Source organism: Cynocephalus volans, chromosome 2 (assembly GCF_027409185.1).
Source record: "Cynocephalus volans isolate mCynVol1 chromosome 2, mCynVol1.pri, whole genome shotgun sequence".
In the NCBI taxonomy this organism is placed as follows: Eukaryota; Metazoa; Chordata; class Mammalia; order Dermoptera; family Cynocephalidae; genus Cynocephalus; species Cynocephalus volans.
Window position 1 is genome coordinate 123,748,831 of NC_084461.1, and position 22,968 is coordinate 123,771,798.

Sequence of the window (22,968 nt, forward strand, 5' to 3'; positions counted from 1 at the left end):
CTGGCAAGTGCATCTGGATTTGGATCCCTGCGGTTCTAAAGCCTGGTCAGTAGAGGGAGCTCAAGCTCACATCAAACAGGATGTGGAGATGGGTGTGAGAGGGTAGGGAAGAGGGAGAGGTGAGATGACAAAAGAATGGGAAGGAGGAACAAGGAGAGTAAGGGATGATAAATCCTTGTGCTCCTTTCCCTTGCTGGGGAAGTCCTTCACCTAGGTTGCTGAGAACCATACTCAGACAAACAGAGGGAGTCTCTATTACTTGCCCTTTCTGTCATTTCTTCATTTTATTCATCCATATATCAACATTTTCTGAGTACCTGTCACAGAGTGTCTAGGTACTAGAGATACATTAGTAAGACAATCATAGTCCCTGACCTCAGGAAGCTTAAATCCCAGTGGGAGTCAGACAGAAAAATAGGCAACTGTTAGAGTGGGATAGTGCTGGAAAAGGGAAGCATAGGCTGTGGTAGCAGAGGCCTCTGACACCTTCTTGGAGGGTAGTGAAGGTGGAATAGTGGGAGTTGGATGGTGGGAGTTCCACTTCTAAGTGGAAGTGGTCCATAATTTGAAATCTGAAGAATGAATAGGGGCTAGCCAGGACAAGATGGAGGGGAAACATTCAAGGCAGAGGACACTGCATGGGCAGAAGCCTGGAACTGTTTGCCCTTGGTAAGCTGCATTCTCTTTTGGGCCACAAAACACCCTACTCTACATACTTCCCCAAGCCCAAGAGCCTAAGAGCCTCCACCGCTTCTAACAGACAATTTGAGGGGCTAGAGGAAGAAAGGGCAATTTACTGCCTTGCCCAGAACAAGATTTCCTAGGTTTTCCTTATCCCCTATCACTCCTTTTGCTCTGTTCTTTGCCCTAGCATGTCCCTGAGCACTTGTTCTGGACTCACCATGTCTTCTTTCAGTTCACAGGTGTTTACTCAGGAAATCAGGACATTATGGGCCTTTGGCTTAACTGCCAGATGCTCAGTCAGCTGGGGACCTGGAACACTGGGCAGGACTGAAGGGCAGCTGGCCAACACCTTGGTTACCTCCTGAGCTGGGGGTGGAGAGTGGCAGGGAGCAAGTAGGTTTGCTGTGTGCTTAGGAAAGGCTGGTGAGCCAGGGGGACTGACCAACCCTCATTCACTCTCTATCCATTAAAGTGACTTGAACCCAGAAGCCCTTTCCATTTTGAACTTTCTATCCTCACAAATTCTCTTTTACAGAATCTGGGGTCATCAGGGAACTCTTTTCTGCATGCAAAAGGAAGAAGTAACTCTTTCCAGAATAAGTGTTCCTCTATTTGAATCCATTTTTTACATAGATAAAAATAATCTTTATTATTATGATTTTTTAACCACAAAAATAAATGAGGCTACTGAAAAATATTGAAACACTACAGAAATGTATAATTTTGAAATGGAAACCATCCCAGAAATAATGAGTGTTCACATTTTACTGTATATTGTTCAGATTTCAATGGACACATTAGTATTTTTATTAAAATGGGATTATACTGTAGAATTCTACAATATACTTGTCACTTAATATGCATTGGATATTTTCCCTATGTCAGTACACATGTATATACCTCATTCCTTTTGTCATCCGCATAGAAGGAATAATCTTATCAACTGAAAAAGATATCATACACAAGAGTATATAAAATATCTTCTGTAAGTGCAAGAATTTCTCCAGAGTATACACTTAGGAGTGGAATTAAAGAAAAACAATAAAAAGATCACCTATGTATCCAACACTCAAGTTTAGAAGTAGGATATTTCTAGCCCCTCTCTATGTCCTTCCCAGATTGTATTCCTTTCCTAGGTAAATACTATCCTAAATTTTATGGTAATTATTCTCTTGCTTTTCTTTATTGTTTTATGTATCCTTATGCATTTATTATTTTGCTTATTTTTGAATGTTATATAAATGGAATCATAGTGTATGAATTCTTCTGTGACTGCTTCTTTCACTCAACATTATTTTGAAAATTAGTCACATTGATGCGCGCAGTTGTAGCTCATTTGTTTTCATTGCTGTGTAGTGTTCCATTATATGACAACCACAATTCAATTATCCCTTTTTCTAGTGACTCAATTCACTGGTGAAGACATCAGGACCTGGAGCTAGCTTTGTGGAAAGTTTAAGTTGATTCAAATTCTTTAATTTTCACACTCTTTATTTCTTCTTCAGCTAGTTTTGGTGAATTGTATTTTTCTAGGAATCTACAAATTTTATCTAAGTTTTTATATTTATCCACATAAAGTTATTATAACCTTTATCTGTTTAATCTCTGTAGTATATTTAGCTATAGTTCCCTTATTAGTTCTAATATTATCTGTGCATTCTTTTTGTTCTTGGTTACTCTTGCCAGAAGTTAGTCTATTTTATCAGTCTTTTCAATTAACTAACTTTTGACTTTGTTATTCTCTATCGAATGTTTTCTACTTTATTAATTTCTGCTTTTTTATTTCTTTCCTTCCTTCTATTTTCTTTAGGCTTATTCTGTTGTTTTTCTAACTTCTTAGCTCTTTATTTTGAGCCTTAGTTATTTCTTAATGTAAGCACTACTGCTATTAATTTCTTCCTAAGTACCACTTTAGTTGCATCTCACAGGTTTTGATACATAATATTCTCATTACACTTTATTTCTAAATATTTTCTAATTTCTACTGTGATTTCTTCTTTGGCCCATAAGTTGTTGAAAAGTGCATTTAAAAAAAATTCCAAAGATATGTTTTTTCCCTTATCTTTTTGAAACTGATTTCTAACTTAATTGCATTTAGACATCTGTGAGGCTAACTTTATGGCCTGGCATGTGGTCAATTTTTGTAAATGTTCCATGTGTGTTTGGAAAGAATGTTTATTCTCTACTTGTTGGGAGTAATTTTCTATCTATTTCTATTAGGCCAACCTATTAATTGTGCTCTCCAAAATGTTCTATATATTTCATGACTTTTTTTGGGTCTGTTTGAACTACCAAATACCAGAGGAGTTATGTCAATATATCTACTATGATAATGAATTTGTCACTATCTCTCTGAAGATTTGTCAATGTTTGCTTTTATATATTTTTAAAAGCTGTGTTATTGAATGCTTTTTAGTTTAGAGTTGCGATATCTTCCTGGTTAATTCATCCCTTTACTATTTTGTAATGATCTTATTTTGTAGTGACCAGTAATTCTTTCTGCTTAAAAGTTATTTTGTCTGCTAGAAATATAGTTAAATCAGCTTTCTTGTGGTTAGAATTTAACTATATATTTACATGCTTTGAATTTTAGTCCTTATGTGTTCCTATATTGTATAGGTGTATCTTTTGTAACCAGCAGATAGCCAGATTTAATTTTAATTTAGTTTTGTTTTTAAATCAAGTTTGACAATCTATCTTTTAGCTAGAGAATTTAGTACATTTACATTTAGAGTAATTACTAATATATTTTATTTTATTTTGTTTGGTTTCTACTGTCCTGTGTTTCTTTGCTTCTTTTCTCTTTTCTCACCTTATTTTAGATTGATTGAGCTATTTTTATCTTGTCTTTTTCTTTTCCATTTTCCTCCCCCTACTCATTTGGGATATGAGCAAATGAGAAGTCACAGATGACTCCAGTGTTTTTGGCCTAAGCAACAGGATGAATGGAATTGCCATTGACTGAGTTCATATTTTGGGCATTTTAAATATGATACCTTTTAGACAATCAAGTAGATCTGTCAAATAGGCAGCTGGACATGCAAATTTGAAGTTTGAGGATGGGGGAAGATCTGAGTCAGAGATAAAAATGTGTAAGTTTATTAGAGTATAAGTAATATTTAAAACACGGACTAGATAAGATTGCCAAGGGAGTAGATGCAGTTAGAGAAAAGATCCAAGGATTGAGTCTTGGAACACTCACATGTTAAGAGGTAGGAGGTTGAGGAGTAACCAGAAAAGGAGGAGACTGAGGAGTGTACAGTGACATGGAAGCAAAACCAGGAGAACATGGTGTCATTCTTGAAGTAAAGAAAATATTTTAAGGAGAAGTGTTTCTGGACAGTTTGTTCTGGGATCATTCCAACTCCTTACTTTTGTGCCATCTCATTAGGAATTTTAAAGTTAAAAAAATTATATATAACTTAGGATTTCAGTTGTTTTATTTGGGAAGATTGCTCAGAGACTCTAATCCATACAATTCCAGAAGTGGGAATTCTGTTGGCCATTTTTTTTCAGTGTTGTAAAGAAAAACCCTAACATGATAGTCTAAATATCTATTGATTGAGAGAAATACATATCAAAAGTGTCATTTAGGGCCAGCCTGTGGCTCGCGTGGGAGAGTGTGGTGCTGATAGCACCGGGGCTGTGGGTTCAGATCCCTATATAGGGAATGGCTGGTTCACTCACTTGGCAGAGCATGGTGCTGACAACACCAGGTCAGGGGTTAAGATCCCCTTGCCGGTCATCTTTAAAAAAAAAAAGAAGTGTCATTTAAATTTAGACTTTAAAAATAAATGTATATTTTATTCACTGAACAGCATCTGCATATGAGTATCATTGAAAACATCTTTAGACTTATTTATTTAAACATTCAATAAATATTTATTGAGCATCAACAGTGTACTGTCAGATAAGGTTTCTGACTTCATGTAGTTTATATTATAGTGAAGGAGAGACAAACAAAAAATAAGATAATCTCAGATCATGGCAAGTTCTTGGAAGAAAATAAAACAGAAATATTATAGGGACTAGGAGAAGACATTACTTAAGATGGGTGTTCAGAGAAGGCCTCTCTGAGGAGGTGACCTTTAAGCCAAGACCCGAGAGACAAGAAACCAGCCAAATTATCATCTTCCTACAGTTAAGGTGTGGTAAACATAGACATAAATTTAAGTGCTCTACAGTTACCACATTAAGAACTACTGTCATAGGGGGAAAGATTTTGAGGTCATTGTTGCTTCAAACTTAGCCTTTAGCTTGTTCAGTCCAGGCCATATAGCCTGAGATATTCCTTTCCTGGCTCTAACCCATAGCCTTCAGTTTTCTATTAGTAAAATGGGGCCAAGAACCTGAGTTTCAGTTTAGGGTGGTAAAAGGTTAATCAATGTCTGTAACATTCTTTAAGATTTTTAGATAAAAGACCCGGGGTTGTATATAGGGTTATTAGAGCCTCCTAAGCCCTAGTGAAAATCCTTCCATATCAGTAACCTAGGCCTCTCCTTTCTGTAGCTGTGGGACAATGGCTCTCAAACATTTGAAGGCATTAGAATCAAAGGTTGTTATCATGTGAATTCTTGTGCTCTCCCTGAGGTCTTGAGTTCTTATCTTCTTAGTTATGTTTTTCTGTAGCCTTGTCCGGTGCCTCATTCTTCCCAACACTCTAGATTTTGTCTTTGCAAGTGGACCTGTGTGCTTGTCCATATATACTATGGTCAGGGACATCTTTGGTCCTTTGTTTCCTGAGAGCAATCCAGAGCAGAGATTGGGAAAGGCAGGAGTATATCTGTATATACTTCTGAAATGTAGGTAGACATTAGGAGGAGAGTTCAGGGTAAACCTCTGAATGAAAGGAGGGAGAAATTGCTGACTGGTGCAAAATGAGAGAAAAAAGTGAATACAAGGAAAGCAATCCCATCTGAAGGCCAGTTTACTGTCTCTTACCTCTTCCTACTAAAGGGCTGTCCAGGGATTGATCATTCATTCATTCATTCATTCAACAAATACGTATAAATACCTATTATATGCCGGGCAGTGTTCTATGTGTAGGAATTCAGTGTTAAGTAAGACATGATCTCTGCTCTCCTAGATTTTCCATTCCAGTAGGGGAGACAGAAAGTAAATAAACTTAACAACGCATATGTACACAAGATAATTTCAGACAGTGATAAGTGCAATAATACAGGCTAACGTGATAAAGAGGGAGGGTTTGGTGGCTGACTACTTTAGATTGGGGGTTAGTGAAGGCCTCTCTGAGAAGTTAACATCTGAGCAGAGACCTGAATGATAAAAAGAAGTTAGCCTTGGTAATAGGAGGGAGGGAGTGGAGGGGAAGCATTCTTGGCAAAGGCAATATGAGTTCAAAGGCACTCAGGCAGGAAAGACTTTGGAATGTTTGAGAAACTGAAAGAAGGCCCATGTAACTAGAGTGGAGGAGTGAGGGAGAGAATATTGCAAGATGAGGTTGGAAAGGGTAAGGATTAGGGTTGTAGGCTTCCATAATGAATATCTTAGAAAACGCAGTGTGGGTGAAGTCTTGTCACTTTGGGTAAGAATAGTAGGGGCCAATCCAGAATAGTCAAAACAATCGTGAAAATGAAGAGCCAATTGGAGAACTCATACTTTCTGATTTGAAAACTTACTACAAAGCAATAATAATCAAGACAGTGTGTGGTAACAGCATAGGATAGACATACAGATTAATAAAATTGACAGTCCAGAAACAAACCCTCATATTTATGGTTGGTTAATTTTTGACTAGATTGCCAAGATAATCCAATGGTGAGAGAATAGTCTTTTCAAGACATGGTGTTGGGAAAACTGGATATCCACATGCAGAAGAATGAAATTGAACTCCTACTTAACACCATATGCAAAAATTCACTCCAAATGGATCAATGACCTAAATGTGAGAGCTAAAACACTTCTTAGAGGAAAACACAGGTGTAAATTTTTATGACTTTGGATTTGGCAATGGTTTCTTAGATATGATACCAAAAGCACAATCAACAAAAGAAAAGAGATAAATTGGACATCATCAAAATTAAAAACTTCTGTGTTCCAAATGACACTATCTAGAAAGTGAAAAGACAACCCACAGAATGGGATAAATAATTTGCAAACATATATCTGATGAAGGATTCTTGTACCTAGAATAAAGAACTCTTACAACTCAATAATAAAAGGACAAATAACCCAATTAAAAAATAGGCAAGGGGCCCAAATAGACATTTATTTAAAGAAGATATATAAATGACCAATAAGCAAATGCAAAGATGCTCAACATCATTAGCCATCTGGGAAACAAAAATGAAAACCGCAGTGAGGTACCATTCACACCCACTAGGATAGTTATAATAAAAAAGACAGATAATAACAGGTATTGGCAAGGATGTAGAGAAATTAGAACCCTTCATACACTGCTGCTGGAAATGTAAAATGTTGCAGCTGCTTTGGAAAATAGTCTGGCAGTTCCTTAAAAGGCTAGACAAGGAGTTACCATATCATTCAGCAATTCTACTCTTAGGTATATACCCAAGAGAATTGAAAACTTATGTCTACACAAAACCTTGTACACAAATGTTCATAGCAGCATTATTTGCAATAGCCAAAAAATTAAAATGACCCAAATGACTCAACAACCCAAAATGATGAATGGATAAATAAGTTATATACATGAAGCAGAATATTATTCAGCCATAAAACAGAATGAAGCACTGATACAGGCTACAACAAGGATGGACCTTGAAAACACTGTAAGTGAATTAAGCCAGTCACAAAGGACCACATATTGTATGATTCTACTTATATGAAATATCCAAAATAGGCAAATCTATAAAGACAGAAGTTAGACTAGTGATTGCCTAGGGCTGGAGGACTGAGGATAGTGGCAAAGGGGAGGAGGATTTCTTCTGAGGGATGAAAATGTTCTAAAATAGATGTGATGGTTGCACAACTCTGAATATAATAACAGCCATTGAATTGTACACTTTGAGTGAATTGTGTGATATATGAATTATATTTTAATAAAGATGTTAAAAATTAAAAAGAATGGTAGGGGCCTCAACCTATTAGCAGCATCAGAACAGGGAGGCTGAAAACCTCTAGGACCTCCAAGACCAAAGGAATTACCACTGCTGGGCAAGAACTGGGGAATTCTCCAATTCCAACTCCAGGGACCTACTAGCTAAGTGAACCCAAGGGAAGAACCATGGCCTTGGGAGGTTTCTCCAGGTTGTTTTCAGAAACTTCATGTTTGTCCATCTCCCAGGAATATATCCATGTCCAAAGGGGATAATGTGCAGTGATGCAAATTAGAGCTGTGCTCCTTCTCAAGATCCTTTGCTCTTTTCAATAATACATTAATTTCAGAGTCCTTAGCTCCAACCTGGACATATCTCCTGTTTATTGATAATCTTAGGGTCACAAAGCCAGAAGGTAATCTCATTTTAAAGATGCAGAAACTGAGGGTCCAGATAAGGAGGGTTACTTTCTCAAGATCATACAGCCAGTAAATGGCATAGAGAGGACTTAAATCATGGTGAAACACCTTACTCCTAAATTCTTCATCCAAGTGACAACACCCCTAATGAACTGTAAGAGCCTATGAAAAGACAGGGTTCAGGCCAGGGAGAGAGGATGGATGACAGGAAGGAAAGGGAGAGGGGTAAGTGGATGTGGAAGTATAGGGGAGGTATGTGGTAAAGCATTAGTTGTTGTTTTACATTATTTTTCTCTTTAAGCTTGATTTCTTTCCATGTTGCCCTATTCTAATTAACCATGTTGCACTGTGGCCTAGAAGATTTGTTGGTTTTTAAGGGTCATTGAAAGGTTTAGGTCATTTTAATAAATGGGCCAGAGCAAAAGGAAGGGAAGAAATTAGCAGGTTTAGGGACTAAATCTGGTCCTCCCAGTTCCTGATACTGAGCTGGAGTGGGCCAGCTGTGGCCTCTGATAGCTTGTCCTGTCTAACTTCAGGGTTTCTGAATAAACTCCTTAATGGTTGGGAAGGCCCCTCATTCCCACCTGCCCTTTCCTAGTTTTTCTTTCTTCACTCAGTACATATTTGTACTTCACACAAGTACAAGTCTTGCCTAGAGACTTAGAGAAGGAAGGAGGAAGGAAAGGAATGCATTTTCTCTTTCATAGATTCACACCAGAAACACTCAGAGCACAGTTCATAGCTCTTGCTTCCGCACTTTGCTAGGCTAAAAGATGGGAGTTGGCTTAGTGGAAAAAGATCGAAAACCCAACTGAGTCTCCATAGGTCATCTCCATTCTTCTGCCTCCAATGGAACTGCTATATAGTACTGCAGCAGTTCTGAAACTTTTTGGTCTCATACCCCTCTACACTTGTAAAAATTATTAAAGACCCAAACAGCTCTCGTTTGTGTATGTGGGTATTTATCAATATTTATTTACTGTATCAGAAATTAAAACTGGGAATTTAAAAAATATTAATTCATTTAATAAATGTGAATATAGGTAACATATTTTTATGAAAAATATATTTTTTAAAACAAATTTAATGAGAAGAGTGGCATCTTTAATGTCTGGCTTAATAAAAGACGGTGGATTCTCATATTTGCTTCTGTATTCAGTCAATTGCAATAGTGTTTTGATTGAAGAATATGAAGAAAATCTGGACTCAACTCACACAGCTGCATATTTGGAAAAGGAAGGAATATTTTAATAGATTTTTTTTTCAGATAATTGTGGATATTCCCTTCAATAGCACACCAAATTTTAATAACTGTTATTTTCTTAAAGGATGAAACCATAACTATAAAATTTTCAAACTCTGTTACATTAAAATCCATTGGTCTATCTTGTGCTTTGAATGGATCTTTCACTCAAATATGATTTTGTGACATCATGCATTGGTCATTTGGAAAATATTGGTTCACTGAGATGCAGATCTTCCAACTATTAACACATTTTAATTATATAATATAAAACACACGTTTGTTAATATCACTACCTAGTTCCTCAAAAAAGTCTTTAAGTTTTGGGAAACTGTCAACCAATGATAGTGAATACAATTTTCCAAAATCCTCATTTTTTCTCAAAAGCTTGAATTTTATAATTGGAAACAAATATTGTCAGCTGTTCTCCTTCAAGTGGCAGGCTCCAGAAAATGTCTGCCAAAATCCACATGTGAATTACCAAAAGTTGTCTGTCGGTCATACTTTTACTTAAAAATGGTGTTCCATAAAAAACGTGGGTAGTTCAAACTGGCAAACAAAATAGTTATGCAAGTGCTTTTCCTTGAGACAACCAATGTACTTTGATATACAGCAGAAGTGCTCTGTGTATACTTCTCATTTTCTGACATAGAATGTTGAAAAGACATATACTCTGGGCTGGCCAGTTAGCTCAGTTGGTTAGAGTGTGTTGATGATAACACCAAGGTCAAGGGTTCGGATCCCTGTGCTGGCCAGCCGCCCCCCCCCCCCAAAAGACATGTACTCAAAGACTGAAATGTTAATAAAATTAATTTTTACTGATTCATCAAGGATATTCTTGACTTTTTTGGGGGGGCACGGCTGGCAGGCACAGGGATCTGAACCCTTGACCTTGGTGTTATCAGCAACACACTCTAACCAACTGAGCTAACCAGCAAGCACCCAAGGATGTTCTTAATAAAACCGGCCTTTTTTCCTCCCTTTGAGAGCTTGGTGGGGAAGAATACATTAATTGCTAATACAGTGTGATACCATTGCCTTAAATTGGGCTAATGTGCTAGCAATATTTATCCCCCATTGCTTTCGTGCTCAGTGCAAAAGTCAATATAGTGAAAAGTAATAACAGTTTTGACTTCATAGACTCCTTAAAAACATCTTGAAGCCTCCAGGCTGTGAGAATTGTGGCAATATACTTGTGTGTGTATGTTGAAGTATATATAAAATATGTCTCCCTTAAGTTCACATTTCCCTGAGTTAAACATAATTCCCTAGATTTGACCTAAAAAAATGCATTCTAAATTTTAATTGATTTTCTTTTTCCTCCCAATTTTAATTTATTGGATAAGCAACATTAATAACAACAATAAAGATTTTTTCAAATAAAAAAAATTACCTACCAACTCTCTAAAGTTTGGTTTTAAAATAGTGACTTGAGTGCTTTTGGAAAGAATTCTTTATCACAAATGTTATATACTCATTGTAAATAAATTCAAACAATACAAATACAAATAAAATTATATATCTTTACCCCAAAATGGAAATAATTGCATTATTTTTCCACTCAGCAGGGCACATTCTACAGATTTCCTTCATTCTTTTTAACAAGTGCGTAGTAGGTAATTTTAAGTTGTACCACAACTTATTTAACCACCTCCCCATTGATGTACAAGGTTTTTTTTTTTAAAAAAAAAAAAAGATGACCAGTAAGGGGATCTTAACCCTAGACTTGGTGTTGTAAGCACCACTCTCTTCCAAGTGAGCTAACTGGCCATCCCTATATAGGATCTGAACCCGCGGCCTCGGTGTTATTAGCATCACACTCTCCCAAGTGAGCCATGGGCTGGCCCTGATGGAAAAGGTTTTAATGACTATCCTTGTACACATATTTTTGAGTTCATGTGTTAGCGTTCTGTGCCAGTTTCCCCCCAGAATTGGAAATGGATTTGCTAGATCAAAGGGTATGTGCATTCAAAGAATTTGAAGCCACCTCCAAACTGATTTCCCTGAAGATTATATCAATTTACACTACTGCTAAAGGTATATGAGAGTGCAACAGGGAACTTGTGAGAGTAATTTTTGGGCATGAGATTACCAAACTCTGAATAATGGTCTAACCAGTGTTCTAGAGGGTTTTTATTTTTTGTTTTGGCTGGCTGGTACAGGGATCTAACCCTGGATATTGATGCACCATGCTCTAACCAACTGAACTAACCAGCAAGCCCTTCTAGAGTATTTTTAAATACTTCTGAGTCTTTTGGTCACTCCAGGAATCCTGATATTCATCTGAAATCTCTGGTACCTAGAATGGTATTGCTGTTTTCTTTGGACTCTCTACTATGGCTCAATCTTGGTAAAAAGAACCTTGCCAATTTATGTGCCGAGGCACTGGGACTGTCTACGGCTTTAACCAAACTCCAGAGGTCAGAAAGGCCTGCTCACTTTTCAGAAGTGTGTCCTTCATAACTTTGTAGTGGTGAAGCAATTCTCTTCAACTGACAAACCTTTTATGTCAACTAAATCTCTGCTGGAGAAGTCCAACCCTCGCTGTTTTTTGTTTCTGTTTTATCCTTGCCACCAACGGTGCCAATCCCAGGATCTAAAAAAGACTTCTAGGTGAAAAGTTTCAGGTTAGAATCCTGACTGTAATTTTTCTTATAGCTTCTACGAGCTAGTACTAGATTCATGTCTTAACTAGACTTTCTGTAGGTGTCCTTTTGGGGCCATAATAGACACCATGCCACTTCCTTGGTGGAAAACACGAGGTAGGTGGCACTGTTACCTGCCCTGCAGGTGAATGCCATGCTGCGTCCCCTGATTTATGGGTTTGCCTTGATGAGCAAGGGGTGTGGCAAACTGAATTGAGTTCAAACACTCCACAAGAGTCTCCAAGATCAGTCTTCAGAGTGACTCAGTCCTCACTTATAAGCCTGAGTTGCTTCCTGAATTGGAGTCCTGGGCCTGCTCCCTTCTCGCTTTGGTAAGCAATGATGTACTTCTGATTCTCACAGGAAACATCAGAGGGTGTTGGATGGGGTCTTGTAGGTCACCTCAGAGATTTACTCCTCTGTTAAAAAGGGTAGTATGAAAACTAGAGGACTCCTTAAGGGTCCTTCTTGACTCAAAAGTGCTGATTCACTAAATGCCACTCCACCATAACCTATAAAATAAGCTGATTCTTGCTTTTGGGGTTGCTATCTAACTGTTTTCTTATCAGGAAAGTGCTCAGACCAAGAGATTCCAAACTTTCACCAGTCCTGGGAGCTTCTAAACTCTGTGGCAGAAGGACATGAGGTACCAGCCAAGGAGAGTTTCAAGAGAAGGTGGGTGTGGCTGACTAAGTTACAGTGTGTAAGAGGACACATAAAAGAGGATGCTTGGAAATATTTGGAGTGGTTAGTCTCGGGGTTTTCAGGTGTATGATAGTGATGCATATGGTATGGTTCTGGATTTCTCCAAGGGATCTATTGATTGCAGGCTCTGAGGACCCTATTCTTGTGAAAGAGCTTGTATAACTGTGGACTGGGGCATCTGGGCTGAACTATACACTTGCTGGTACGTATCCCTCAGTGTGATTCTTGGCCTTCCCTTTCAATTAGTACTGAGGAAGCAAAAGCTCATAAAATTGCTCCTAGCACCCATATTTTCATTAGGCATCTGCCAGTGGAGACAATACACAAAATATATTCACCAAGGACTCACCTGGGGGAAAAGTGCCTTAATCTTCATTGCCAGCCAATATGATCTTTCTGCAGAGAGATGTTTACCTTTTGAAGAAAGCAAGACTACAACTTGACATCTTTTAAAAACTTGTTTCCATATGTGTGTTTGTGTGTGTGTGTGTATATATATATATATATATTTTGCAGCTAGCCTGCACAGGGATCTGAACCCTTGACCTTGTTGTTATAACACCATACTCTAACCAACTCCAACTGAGCTAACCAGCCAGCCTGTTACAGTAAAGATATTTATCTGTGTTTCTGTTCAGTATATTTCTCTTGAGGGTTTCTGGCTGACTTAGCAAGTGATGTTCTACATAGGCTAAGTTCTTCCCATTGCTGTCTGAAACTAAACACATAGATGAAGATGGTGAACCCATCATTGTCTTCTTCACCTGAAAAGGAATTGCTCCTGCTCAATTTTCCTAACACTGCCGATAAATATTCCATTTGATCAGCTCCCTGATTTTATACCTATAGTGATTTTTTTCTTACAACTTTCACTGAATTTTTTTCTGATCATCAGAGTAATATAAGTATATTACTTATAGAAAAGTTGAAAACACAAATAAATAAATAAATAATCACCTATCATCCCACCATCCATAGATAATCTGTGTCTGGTGTATGTAACTTTGATGTATGGTAATATTCTATTCATTTTAGTGTACTGGGAATATTGTATACCTTTTTAAAAATTTTTTTACTTAAAAAAATTTTTTCTTAAAGATGACCGGTAAGGGGATCTTAACCCTTGACTTAGTGTTTTCAGCACCATGCTCAGCCAGTGAGCTAACCAGCCATCCCCATATGGGATCCGAACCTGTGGCCTTAGTGTTATCAGCACCGCACTCTCCCGAGTGAGCCATGGGCCAGCCCTACCTTTTGTTTTACAATTTGATTCTTTATTTAATATAAGGTGAACTTCATTTTTAATGACTCTATAGAATCAAATTGTATACCACAACTGAGTTAACCATTTCCTCTTAGATATTTAGGTAGTATTGATTTTTTCTATACAATGTTACAAACAGCTTTTAGATATTTTTGTCTAGTAACTTTTACAGATAAATTCCTAGAAGTCTAAAGGAATAAACAATTTTAAAAAATAAACTTTTAATTTCAGAATAGTTTTAGATTTAAAGAAAAGTTGCAAAGATAGTCCAGAGTTCTCATATACCCCATTCTCAGTTTCTTCTATTAATATCTTACATTAGTATGGTACATTTGTTGCAATTAATGAATCAACACTGACACATTATTATTAGCTAATTGAAACATTATTAACTAAAATCCATACTTTATTCAAATTTCCTTAGTATTTACTTCATGTCCTTTTTTTGTTCCAGGATCTCATCCAGGATACATTACATTTAGTCATCATGACTCCTCAGGCTCCTCGTGGCTGTGACAGTTCCTCAGACTTTCCTTCTTTCTGATAACCTTTACGATTTTGAGAAGTACTGGTCAGGTATTGTACAATGTCTTTCAACTGGGTTTTGTCTAATGTTTTCTCATGATTAGGCTGGGTTATGGGTTTTGGGGAAGAAGGCCGCAGAAGTAAAATGCCATTCTTATCACATAATGTCAAGGGTACATACTATTAATGTGACTTATCACTGCTGCTGTTAATACTGATCACCTGGCTGAGGTAGTTAATCTTGATCACCTGTCAGTTTTCTCCGCTATAAAGTAACTCTTTCCTTTCACCACCTTTCCATAGTGTACTCTTTGGAAGGATGTCATTACGCACAGCCCACACTTAAAGGAGAGAGGGGTTAGTGCTCTACCTCCTTGAGGGCAAAATATCTTCACAAATTATTTGGAATTCTTTTGCATGGAAGATTTATCTATTCTCCCTATTTATTCAATCATTTATATCTACATGGACTCGTGGATATTTATTTTACACTTTGCAATACTGTTTATTTTGTTGCTCACATTGTTCCACCTTCAGCCACTGGGACCTCTTTCAGTTAGTTCCTGTGTCTTTCTCTTTGACATGCCCACGTATGTGCGTGTGCACATGTTATGCTTAGTACATTCTTAAATTCCGGGACTAAAAGATGCTACAGGCTCATCTTGTATATAACCTGCCCTAGTCCTAGAATCAGCCATTTCTCCAAGAATCCCTTAGTTCCTTTTATTGGAGAATGATATTAAAAACCAAGATCTGGGTGCTAGGTGTGTGTGTGTTGCTACTGGGGTGTCATTGTTTCCTGGCCCTCACAGATGACAGAGCAAGGAAATATATGCGTGCATACTAACTTTTGTATATACACATATCTATACATATTTCTACATGTATGCACTTGTATCTACATTAAGCTAAACACAAGTTCATACTAATGTCTCCATCTCTAATCCATTATCACATGGATCAGTCTAGCCTCCTCCCCTTGCTTATCTGTGATCTCCCCCTCCAAAAGTGAGAAACTAGGCTTCCACCATCTGCCATCCATTTATACAACTGTTCAGTTCCAGTATGCATATATTGTGGCTTCAGAATTATTGCATATCCCCATGGGAAAAAATTTTATCAACTAGAGTACAGTGCCTATATGCTGTTCCTTTAGCCTTTAGCCTTATAGCCATTACTCATTTCCAAAGTTACATAGGTCAGTGGCCTGTTTCCCCCACCCCGCTTAGTGAGGTGGTTTCACACACTTGTGACACAATTAGATTCTTTTGTCAGAGTCTGCATTCCATTTTGGAATCCCCTGACCTACTAAATGATTTTTTAAAGTTTTCATACCTTAAGTCCACCCTTTGTACCGTAAAGTTCTATAGGTTTTGACAAATGCATAAATGTCATGTATCCACCATTACAGTATCATACAGAGTCGTTTTACCACCCTAAAAATCCCCTGTGCTTCACCTACTTAACCCTTCTCCCACTCCAAACTCCTGACAATAATTGATCTGTTTACCATCCCTATAGTTTTGCCTTTCCCAGAATGTCATATAAATAGAATCATACAGTATGCAGCCTTTTAAGACTGGCTTCTTTCACTTAGCAACATGTATTTAAGATTCGTCTATGTCTTTGTATAGCTTGATAGCTCATTCCTTTTTATTGCTTAATAACTATTTTGTTTATCCACTGACCTGCTGAAGGACATCTTGGTTGCTTCCAGTTTTTGGTGATTATGAATAAAGCTGCTACAAACATTTGCATGTAGGATTTGATATGGACATAAGTTTTCAAATCAGTGGGTAACTATCTAGGAGTGCAATTGCTGGATTGTATGGTAAGACTATGTTGTGCTGTGTAAGAAACGTCCAAACAGGCTATGCCATTTTGCACTCTCATTGAATGAGCATGCCTACTGTTTTGCATCCTTGCCAGCAATTGGTATTATAAATTATTTGGATTTTAGCCATTCTAATAAGTGGAAATAAAATTTTAAAGAAAGGATCTTGATACATAATGCCACATTTCTTTTCAGAAAGTTTGTATTGATTTATCTGGAGTAACTTTTGTTCCTGCATTCCTGTTTCCCATGTCTAATCAGTCACCAACTCATGTTGATTCTTCATGCTTACTGAAAGTTTCTTTTTCTCCATTCTGATAGCCATTCCCTTAAACCTGGACTAATCAAGCACAACTGTTTTATTCCTAGACTCCAATATCTCCTTGTTTCAACCCAGTTGATACAATGCAGCTAAAATTTTGTAAAATTCCTTCAACAATTTTTCTCTTGTTAATTTTGCTTTTCAAGAACTATGGTGGGTAGTGAATTGAACCAAATTTATTTATTTATTTATTTATTTTTTTAAAAGATGACCGGTAAGGGGATCTTAACCCTTGACTTGGTGTTGTGAGCACCACGCTCAGCCAGTGAGCGAACCGGCCATCCGTATATGGGATCCGAACCCGGGGCCTTGGTGTTCTCAGCACCACACTCTCCCGAGTGAGCCACGGGCCGGCCCTTTTCTTTTTTTTTTTTTTTTTTTTAAAAGATGACCGGTAAGGGGATCTTAACCCTTGACTTGGTGTTGTGAGCACCACGCTCAGCCAGTGAGCGAACCGGCCATCCGTATATGGGATCCGAACCCGGGGCCTTGGTGTTCTCAGCACCACACTCTCCCGAGTGAGCCACGGGCCGGCCCTTTTTTTTTTTTTTTTTTTTTTTTTTTTAAAAGATGACCGGTAAGGGGATCTTAACCCTTGACTTGGTGTTGTGAGCACCACGCTCAGCCAGTGAGCGAACCGGCCATCCGTATATGGGATCCGAACCCGGGGCCTTGGTGTTCTCAGCACCACACTCTCCCGAGTGAGCCACGGGCCGGCCCTGAATTGAACCAAATTTAAAGTGTTAATTCCAGTATCCAACATTTCTTTAATTTCTCTTTAATCCCCTTTCTGATTTCTCTGTACTGACCAAGTCAAGTCTTTTTACCATCCCGACATACTACTTGAAGACTTTAAATTCTTTGTCATTATTCCTGTTATTCCTTTCCATTTGGAATGCTTTACATCTTCTCTTTTCCTCAGTGTCCTAGCTCAAAATGCTCATAATCCAAATTTCTTACTAAATAAATTCACTTCCCTTTGATTTCTCTTTTACTTCATATCTATTCAATACTTCTGTAAAATGTTGTCCTGCCTTGAATTTGTCTCTCAGTTGTTAAAGACTGTTCTCTATTATTCCATGTACATTTTGTCTACCTAATTAGCAATTAGTATGTGCATCAGGGTAATTGGAAGGAAATGCATTAAGTATTTTACTTCTTTTATGTTTTCTCTAAAGCACTTGGTGTAGTGCCATGCACTTAGCAGGCACTGGATAAATGTTGGTTGAATAAACAGATGAAAAAATGGCGACACAGTAGAAATGATATTTTATTCAATTTCTTTTATTATACAAAAAGTATATGACCAGATCTCCATACTGGCCAGCCACCAAAAAAAAAATAAATAAATAAATAGATAGATAGATAGATAGATAAATATGTTCGTTGTAGGAAAACTAAAAAAGAAAAGCTCAGAAAATACAAATATTCAAAAAGGGAAAAAGAATTTTAAAATGTCTGCATAATTCCATTACCCAGAGATAATTACTATTAACATCTTGGTTTTACATGTGACCAACTATAATTTTTATATGCATGTATGGTATTTAATTTGAAGTGACGACTATGTTTTGCGAAATTATATGCCTTTAAAGTGTACCTTTAAAGGTCAAATGGACACACAAACTTCCTAGTTCTAAGAGCACAGTGTCACACATATAGAGGGACACCAGTCATCTACAGTAGAGTTGATATTTCTCATTCTCAAATCAGAGACCTTTCCACCAAATCCTCCTTCCTCTCAGTAACCCTAATGCATATTGTCCTTGATATGCTATTCTTTATCCAACAATTCAAGGATTAAGAAATCCTGACAGAGCCCCAAGGAAGAAGGTATATATTAGTTGTTCCCTCCTGTCTCCTTTGTTGAGAATCTGAGTAATTCCACAAGAGGTATTTATGTACTCAGTTTCAGAAGTTTGAAAAAAAAAAACAACCACCACCCTATTCCTGGCACTAAAGGTGTATAATCAAAAGGAGCAACATTATTTGCTTGCCTCATTCTTGTTGGGCAGACAGCAAGGATAGAACTTCTAGTGTGCAAGCAGGCATTTTGTGTGTATATGATATTTTGCCCTTTTTTTAGGAGGGTGGGTTCAGTAGCAGACTAAACTCTAGGTAACTTTCTGAATAATTTGGCAGAAGTTTCTTAGGCTGCATGGTGGGGATAGTCCAGATGCAGACAAAGCTTTATGTTTTCTTGTATGCCCACTTCCTACATGTTGCTAGACATCTTGCAGGTGTATTCGACTATAGTCCAAAAAAGTGGCAGCCCTAGTCTAGTTGTAATTTTATAGCTTTTCAATTAACTAACATGTCCCCTTCACTTCCTAGAGGATAGACACTGGGTTAGAAAGTTAGACATTGTAGCACTGTTTGTTAATACTAAAAATAAAAAAAAGTTCAACATTATAGAACTGGATAAATAAAATAAATTATGGTACATTTGATCAATAGAATATTATGAAGTAGTAAACAAGAAATGACAAAGCTTTTTATATATGACATGAAACATCTCCAGATTAAGTGAAAAAAGCAAGGTGCAAAATTGTGTATGGTATGCTGGTATTTGTGTTCAAAAGGAAAAAATAAATCAACATGTATGAAATTGTTCATATATGTATAATAATCTCTAGCAAGATATTTAAAAACCTAATAACATGATTTACTTATGAGAGGGGATCTGGGTATTTAGTGGGCAAAGTAAAAGAACTCTTTTCCTCATACTTTTCTTTAATTCTTTTTGAAATTTGAACAATGTGAATGTATTAACTATTAGATTTTTTAGTGTGAAATTACATGACCTAAAAAACTAACAACATAGTTGGAGAAACCAGGAGGCAAGTTTTAAATTAAATGTTTTCAACTGTTATAAAAGAGGAAGATATGTTTGGTAGTAATCAGGGATAACTCCAACTAGAGTGCTAATTAGCAGGTTTATGAGAAGGATATAATAGCTGGAATACATTTACCTGATCAATAAAGTTCCTCTGCATTTGCGGGTACCATGGCATCAGTGTGATATAGTGGGAAGAGCATGGGTTTTGTCATCGGGCAGAAATAAATTCAAATCCCTTTCCATATAATGGCCTTATAACCCTGGGCAAGTTATTTAACCTTTTTGAAGGTGGGTGAAATCTGAATAGAATTATTATAAACGTTAAATGACAAAACACACAAGTGCAATAAATTGTTGGTTTACTTTCCTTATATATCAGGCTGAACTGAGAAGGACTGGCACATAGAAATTAAATGTCTTGGGGCTGGCCTGTGGCTCACTCGGGAGAGTGTGGTGCTGATAACACCAAGGCTACGGTTCAGATCCCATATAGGGATGGCTGGTTAGCTCACTGGTTGACCCTTTACCGGTCATCTTTTTAGGAAAAAAAAAAAAAAGAAATTAAATGTCTTAAGGAAATGCACATTGCATGTGAAAGAACTACATGTAGCTAAAGTCCCTGTATCTATGACTTAGTTTGTCAGTCTCATATTATGAGGAATGAAGCCTTTTACTACCTCAGAAGTTTTAACAATCCTTGGACTATACAGTTTCCCTTTTTTTTCCTATACAGTTTTCCTTCCCTGTCTGAAAGATGTTCAAAAGGAAGAGAGTGCTATTAAACACTTTACAAATACACCCTAATAACTATTCCAACAGGTTTTCTGTGGGAATACATTTTACCCTAATATTCACTTTAAAAATATATATTTTTATGAAAGATTTTGCTGTAGTCAGTAACTCAGCCTTTGGAAAATTAGCGTATTACTTTTTGTTTAGTAGCAAGTACCATCTTAAGATATAATATAACAAAACCAAGGTTACTCATTAAATCACATGAATAACTTATTGATATTTTGAATGACTGAGTGTTTTTATATATTCACCAAATATATTACTTGATATGGTGATGACTTCTCAATTAGTTATGACCTTTGTAAAACCATAGGATTGTTGTATATATACATGGAAATATTAAGTCACATTTAATACAGACTCTATATAGCAGTCACCCAAATCTAGGAGACTGGGAGTTCCTCTTTCCACATTGACTGTCAAACTACTGACAACTGTCTTAGGTAAAGGTTCAGGTGAAACAAAGATTATTGCTCAATCATATTTCTCTGGCTATACTCAGGGTTGGCTGCTAAGGCACTGGGTAGAGAGTGCATTTTCCACGCTGAAATATACTGGGAAAAGTGTATATACCCAGATTTCCTTTCCCTCTCGTCCTTGAGATTCATTACATTTTTTAAAAGAATTTAATGAGTTTGTTCAGGGAGTTGCGTCAGAAATTATTTTTGTATTAGTGGTAGGAATGACAAGTAGTTCCTTTGTAATGTTGCACTAGTCAATACCTGTTTTTGCCTAAGGATGTATCCATACCAATTCTGGATAATCCAGCTTTGAAGTGGGTTGGGTAGCGCTAGGTTTCTTTTGTTGGTGCTATTAGTTTGGGTTGCGACCTAGTCACACATGCCTTGAAAATTTAAACAGCACTCAGGATATAGGCTAATTAAGTTCCACAAATGGTAACTAAAGCCTGTGTGCATGGCATTTACATCAAAATAGTTCTGTAGAATAGGTATAAGACTTTGTCCCATTTTCTACAACTTATTATTTAGAAAGAACGTTTACCTAACATGTTCTGCTCATAGAAAACGCTGTCCTTTGCATGTGAAATGTCAAAGTGGCAAATTACCAAGCCAAAGAAATGTTCACAATCTTAAACTGTTCTTTAAATAAATGTTTGGCAGAATCAACTTTTAGTGTCATTTAAAAAAAGTCATGATATTCTTTATAGAATTCTCAGATCCAAGTTTAAGGGAGACGAAATATTAAATATTGCACAATCAAGACACATAAAGACCTTTGTTAAAGTTATGAGAGAGGAGAATAACAAGTCTTTTGTTTTTAACCAACCTCTGTTATCATATGGACATTCTCTGGGTCAAAGGACATTTACCATACAAACCACCAAACTCTTTTCTTGTGATCTTTGATCACTGACTGGATTAGTTGGAACCTGAACATTTTTAACCCTTCTTATTGACAAAGGAGATAAAGATAGATAGATAGGTAGATTAGAGATAGACAGAGATAGAGATAGAGATGAGGGTGGGGGGGAGAGAGAGAGGGGAGAGAGAGAGAAGAGAAGAGAGAGATCCTTAGAGGATGGAACCTTGTTTTGCATCACAGATCTGAGTAGAATTAGTTTGGCTGGCAGGAACCAAGGGCGGGTGGAGAACTGAAGCAGTAACTAACAAGAATGAGTCTCCTATGAGTTTGGCCCTTTGCTAAGCGTTGTATGTTGTCATGTAATTTATTAACAACCACCACCCAATGAGGAAGGTACTAATATTACTCCCATTTTTCAGAAGAGTGAACTGAAAGTCACAGAGGTGAAACAAACGCGCTGAGGTCAGCCAGCAAATAAGTGTTGGCTCCAGAACTCGAGATGGCCCCAGAGCACGCACTCTTCTTCCTGTGCTCAGCCCTGTGGTAGAATTCCGCGCGCTGCTCGCAGCCATCCCACCTTTCTTCGTGGGACAGTTCCCGGTACTGAGGGATGGCGCTGTCCAGCCCTCAGGCCCGCCGCCTTTCACAAGCAAGAGAACGCGGCCCCGCGGGGCGCTCCCGCCCGAAGGCTGTGGCACCGCCGCGCCCAGCCACGTCCCGGCACGCGGGCGGGCCGAGTCGCCTCAGAGTGGCCATCCCAAGCAGCTCCCCCGATCCCCTCAGTTCCGCGCGCAGGGCTCAACTCGCAAAGGCGGGAGGCGCGAAGCAGGATCGGCCCGACTCCTCGCCGCTCCCTGCCCCCTACTCCCGCCCCAATCGCCAGAAGCAGAGATGTCACAGTCTCACCTGTCCCAGAGGTTGCGAGCGCTCCAGTGACTGACGCTACGCTCCTCCAACCAGGCAGTGGCAGGAAGGAGGGGCCTCGCTGAGACTGATTGCTTCTTTCCTCCAATCCCCGTGCAGCTACCCTCCGGCCATAGTCTGGGCGCTCGGCGGAGAGCGACAGGTGGGATCCACGTTACCTCAGAGCCGAAGTATCTTTGATGTATATGCTTCACCAAACGCAGGGTGAAGTCTGTTCCAAAATTTACCAATTCTTTCGGGTCATCACTTCAGCCGTCATTTTACTCAGAAGTGGAAATTCCCCAGCCCTTTCCCGTCACCTCAGATGAGGGCGGGATGAATGGTACCTTCACCGGCCAATTGTACCACGCGACGTTCTGTGACAACGTGACCGACACTTTATATTGCCAATGAAGTCTCCCATTGTCAGGGGTCACTATGATTGAAA

The 22,968-nt window shown here is 38.0% G+C and overlaps 1 long non-coding RNA gene across 1 annotated transcript; it reads right to left on the reverse strand.

Moving 5' to 3' along the window:
* Positions 1 to 9,239: 9,239 nt before the first annotated feature.
* LOC134368672 (uncharacterized) lies at positions 9,240 to 22,618 on the reverse strand. The gene is made up of 3 exons (XR_010022442.1): positions 22,524 to 22,618; positions 13,065 to 13,129; positions 9,240 to 9,341 (listed from the first exon to the last, which is right to left on the reverse strand). It is a non-coding gene; the product is annotated as an uncharacterized LOC134368672 (long non-coding RNA).
* Positions 22,619 to 22,968: the final 350 nt, after the last annotated feature.